We start from the raw sequence: 5,589 nt of genomic DNA on the forward strand, positions 1-5,589 counted from the left end.
AAGACAGATGAGCCCAAAAAGAGAAGAAGAGACGAAGAGGTTGGTCGCTTAGAACGACCACCTCGTACCCTGGAGAGGCATGTTCACATGATACATGGGGATTCGTAGGAAGAGGAATCTCCAAATCATCTCGCAAAAGACACCTCAAAGAAGTATACCACATTGGGGGAGGAGAAGAGGCACCCGACCTCCCTACTATCACCTTTACTAAAGAGGACGCAGCTGGCGTCATCTCGGGACATGACGATCCTATGGTCATCACTATCATGTTGGCCAATCTTAATCTACATCGAACACCGGTGGACCAAGGAAGCTCGGCTGACATTTTATTCAAGACAGCCTTCGACAAACTTGGCCTAGAAGAAAAAGAGTCCAAAGCATATCCGGACAATTTATTTGGACTTGGAGACACCCCAATCCAACCACTTGGTTACATCTCGCTACACACAACCTTTGGAAAAGAGAACCGGTCTAGGACCCTCAACATAGACTACATCGTGCTTGATGTGAACTCAGCCTACAATGCCTTAATAGGTCGGACAACTCTAAACCAGCTCGGAGCAGTAGTCTCAACTCCACACCTATGCATGAAGTTCCCAACTGTAGAAGGGATCTGATGAGCGAATAATTTCTACGCTTTTTGGCATTGTTTTTAGGTAGTTTTTAGTAGGATCTAACTACTTTTAGGGATGTTTTCATTAGTTTTTATGTAAAATTCACATTTCTAGACTTTACTATGAATTTGTGTGTTTTTCTATGATTTCAGGTATTTTCTGGCTGAAATTGAGGGACTTGAGCAAAACTCTGATAAGGAGGCTGACAAAGGACTGCTGATGTTGTTGGATTATGACCTCCCTGCACTCGAAATGGATTTTCTGGAGCTCCAAAACTCCAAATGGTGCGCTCTCAATGGCGTTGGAAAGTAAGCATCCAGAGCTTTCCAGAAATATATAATAGTCCATACTTTATTCGAGATTAGACAATGTAAACTGGCGTTCAACGCCAGTTCCATGCTGCATTCTGGAGTCAAACGCCAGAAACACGTCATAAACCATAGTTAAACGCCAAAAACATGTTACAACTAAGCGTTTAACTCCAAGAGAAGCCTCTGCACTTGTAAAGCTCAAGCTCAGCCCAAGCACATTCCAAGTAGGCCCCGAAAGTGGATTTCTGCATCAATTACTTATTTCCGTAAACCCTAGTATAAATAGGACATTTTACTATTGTATTAGACATCTTGGTTTCATCTTTGACAGTATAGTGTCTTGACCATTTGGTCTTTTGATCATTCATGGGGGCTGGCCATTCGGCCAGGCATGGACCTTCATCACCTATGTAATTTCAACAGTGGAGTTTCTACACACCATAGATTAAGGGTGTGGAGCTCTGCTGTACCTTGAGTTTCAATGCAATTACTACTATTTTCTATTCAATTCAGCTTATTCATGTTCTAAGATATTCGTTGCACTTCAACATGATGACTGTGATGATCCATGACACTCATCATCATTCTCACCTATGAATGCGTGATTGACAATCACTTCCGTTCTACCTTAGAACGAGCGCATATCTCTTGGATTCTTTCATCAGAATCTTCGTGGTATAAGCTAGAATTATTGGCGGCCATTCCTGAGAATCCAGAGAGTCTAAACCTTGTCTGTGGTATTCCGAGTAAGATTCAGGGATTGAATGATTGTGACGAGCTTCAAACTCGCGATTGTTGGGCGTGATGACAAACGCAAAAGAATCAATAGATTCTATTCCGACATGATCTAGAACCGACAGATGATTAGCCGTGCTGTGACAAGAGCATTTGGACCTTTTTCAATGAGAGGATGGGAAGTAGCCACTGACAACGGTGATGCCCTACATACAGCTTGCCTTGGAAAGGAGTATGAAGGATTGAAAGTAAGAAAGCAGTATGTTGCAGAGATTCAACAGGGACAAAGTATCTCCATACACTTATCTGAATTTCCACTAATGATTTACATAAGTATTTCTATCTTTATTTTACGTTTTATTTATTATTACTTTCGAAAACTCCATAATCATTTGAATCCGCCTAACTGAGATTTACAAGATGACCATAGCTTGCTTCATACCAACAATCTCCGTGGGATCGACCCTTACTCACGTAAGGTTTATTACTTGGATGACCCAGTGCACTTGCTGGTTAGTTGTGCGGAGTTGTGAAGAAAGTTCTGAGTTAGTAGATGCGCATACCAAGTTGAATGCCATTGTTAGAGATCACAATTTCATGCACCAAGTTTTTGGTGCCGTTGCTGGGGATTATTCGAGTTTGGACAACAGACGGTTCATCTTGTTGCTCAGATTAGGTAATTTTCTTTTTGTTTTATTTTCAAAATTTTTTTTCAAAAATCTTTCAAAAAAAATTTTTACTTCTGTTTTCGAAAAATTATTCTAAATTTTTAAGAATGAATTCTAGTGTTTCATGAAGCATGTTGAAGCTTGGCTGGCTAAAAAGCCATGTCCAAATCCTTTTGGATTGAGGCTTCCACTTGTCAGCATAAAGGGCATGTATATGGAATTGGATGAAGTATCAACTGTTGCATGCCTAATTTATATCCTAAAGCTGGCTGGCTATTAAGCCATGTCCAACTCCTGGATCGGAGCTTTAGGCTAACATTGAAAGATTCCTGGAATTCTTATTAAAAATTTTGAATTTCTTATTTTATTTTTCCTATATATTTTCGAAAAAAATAATAAAATAAAATACAAAAGAATCAATAAAATCATAAAAACTAAAAATATTTTGTGTTTCTTGTTTGAGTCTTGTGTCATGTTTTAAGTTTGGTGTCTATTGAATGTTCATCTTTTTCTTGTATTTTTCGAAAATTCATGCAATGTATTTTTCATGATCTTCAAGTTGTTATTGACAAGTCTTCTTGTTTGATCTTTAAATTTTCTTGTTTTGTGCTTTTTGTTGTTTTTCATGTGCATTCTTGCATTCATAGTGTCTAAGCATGAAAAATTTCTAAGTTTGGTGTCTTGCATGTTTTTCTTTTCTTGAAATTTTTTTCAAAAATAAGTCTTGATGTTCATCTTGATCTTCAAAGTGTTCTTGGTGTTCATCTTGACATTCATAGTGTTCTTGCATGCATCATGTGTTTTGATTCATAATTTTCATGTTGTGAGTCATTTTTGTTGTTTTTCTCTCTCCTCATTAAAAATTAAAAAAAAATCAAAAAATTATCTTTTCCTTATTTTTCTCATAAATTTCAAAAATTGAGTTGACTTAGTAAAAAATTTTTAAAAACTTAGCTATTTCTTATAAGTCAAGTCAAATTTTCAATTTTAAAAATCCTATCTTTTCAAAATCTTTTCCAAAAATCAAATCTTTTTTATTTTTATCTTATGATTTTAAAAAATTTAAAAATATTTTCAAAATCTCTTTCTTATCTTTATTTCAAAATTTTGAAAACTTTACTAACAATTAATGTAATTGATTCAAAAATTTGAAGGTTGTTACTTTCTTGTTAAAAAAGGTTCAATCTTTAAATTCTAGAGTCATATCTTTCAGTTTCTTGTTAGTCAAGTAATCAATTTTAATTTTAAAAATTAAATCTTTTTCAAAATGTCATTTTCAATCATATCTTTTAAAAATATCTTTCAAATAATATTTTTTTCAAAATCAATTTCAAAATATCTTTTCTAACTTCTTATCTTTTTAAAATTGATTTTTAAATCTTTTTCAACTAACTAATTGACTTTTTATTTGTTTTAAAATTATTATCTTTTTCAAAACCACTTAACTACTTCCACCTTTCTAATTTTCGAAAATTCCTCCCTCTTTTTCAAAACTTTCTTAATTAACTAATTGTTTCAAATTTTAATTTTAATTTTAATTCTTCTCTTAATTTTCGAAAATCACTAACCCTTTTTCAAAATTAATTTTCGAAATTCTCTCCCTCTCATCTTCTTCTATTTATTTATTTATTTATTTTTTAACACTTCTCTTCATCTCAAGAATTCGAACCTATCTTCCCCCCTTGTGTTTGGATTCTTAACTCTTTTCCTTCTTCTATTCCTTTCTTCTTCTACTAACATAAAGGAATCTCTATACTGTGACATAGAGGATTCCTCTTCCTTTTCTGTTCTCTTCTCTTTCATATGAGCAGAAACAAGGAAAAATACATTCTTGTTGAAGCTGATCCTGAACCTGAAAGGACTCTGAAGAGGAAACTAAGAGAAGCTAAATTACAACAAGTCAGAGACAACCTTACTGAAATTTTTGAACAAGAAAAGGATATGGCAGTCGAACCCAACAACAATAATGCAAGGAGGATGCTTGGTGATTATACTACACCTACTTCCAAATTTGACGGAAGAAGCATCTCAATCCCTGACATTGGAGCAAACAATTTTGAGCTGAAACCTCAACTAGTTGCTCTAATGCAACAGAACTGCAAATTCCATGGACTTCCATCAGAAGATCCCTATTAGTTTTTAACTGAATTTTTTTGCAGATCTGTGAGACTGTTAAGACTAATGGAGTAGATCTTGAAGTCTACAGGCTCATACTTTTCCCTTTTGTTGTAACTGACAGGGCTAGAACATGGTTGGACTCTCAACCTAAAGATAGCCTGAACTCTTGGGATAAGCTGGTCATGGCCTTCTTGGCTAAGTTCTTTCCTCCTCAAAAGCTGAGCAAGTTTAGAGTGGATGTTCAGACCTTCAAACAAAAAGATGGTGAATCCCTCTTTGAAGCTTGGGAAAGATACAAGCAGATGACCAAAAGGTGTCCTTCTGACATGCTTTTAGAGTGGACCATTCTGGATATATTCTATTATGGTCTATCTGAGTTGTCTAAGATGTCACTGGACCATTCTGCAGGTAGATCCATTCACCTAAAGAAAACACCTACAGAAGCTCAAGAACTTATTGACATAGTTGCAAATAACCAATTCATGTACACTTCTGAGAGGAATTCTGTGAATAATAGGACGCCTCAGAGGAAGGGAGTTCTTCAGATTGATGCTCTGAATGCCATATTGGCTCAGAAAAAAAATGTTGACCCAGCAAGTCAACATGATTTTCTCAAAGTCTGAATGGATGGCAAAATGCATCCAACAGTACTAAAGAGGCATCTTCTGAAGAAGAAGCTTATGATCCTGAGAACCCTGCAATAGCAGAGGTAAATTACATGGGTGAACCTTATGGAAACACCTATAATTCTTCATGAAGAAACCATCCAAATTTCTCATGGAAGGATCAAAAAAGTCTCAACAAGGCTTTAATAATGGTGGAAGAAATAGGCTCAGCAATAACAAGCCTTTTCCATCATCTTCTCAGCAATAGATAGAGAATTCTGAGCAGAGCACCTCTAACTTAGCAAACATAGTCTCTGATCTGTCTAAGGCCACTTTAAGTTTCATGAGTGAAACAAGATCCTCCATCAAAAATTTGGAGGCACAAGTGGGCCAGCTGAATAAGAAAATCACTGAAACTCCTCCTAGTACTCTCCCAAGCAATACTGAAGAGAATCCAAAAAGAGAGTGCAAGGCTATTGACATAATCAACATGGCTGAACCTAGAAAGGAAGGAGAGGACGTGAATCTCAATGAGGAA

General features: G+C 35.8%; 1 non-coding gene across 1 annotated transcript; it reads right to left on the reverse strand.

Annotated features, from left to right (window-relative positions):
• Nucleotides 1-4,670: 4,670 nt before the first annotated feature.
• On the reverse strand, nucleotides 4,671-4,774 carry LOC127748083 (small nucleolar RNA R71). Its single transcript, XR_008010026.1, has one exon. It is a non-coding gene; the product is annotated as a small nucleolar RNA R71 (small nucleolar RNA).
• Between the last annotated feature and the right edge of the window lie 815 nt (nucleotides 4,775-5,589).

Source organism: Arachis duranensis, chromosome 5, assembly GCF_000817695.3.
Source record: "Arachis duranensis cultivar V14167 chromosome 5, aradu.V14167.gnm2.J7QH, whole genome shotgun sequence".
NCBI classification, from domain to species: Eukaryota; Viridiplantae; Streptophyta; class Magnoliopsida; order Fabales; family Fabaceae; genus Arachis; species Arachis duranensis.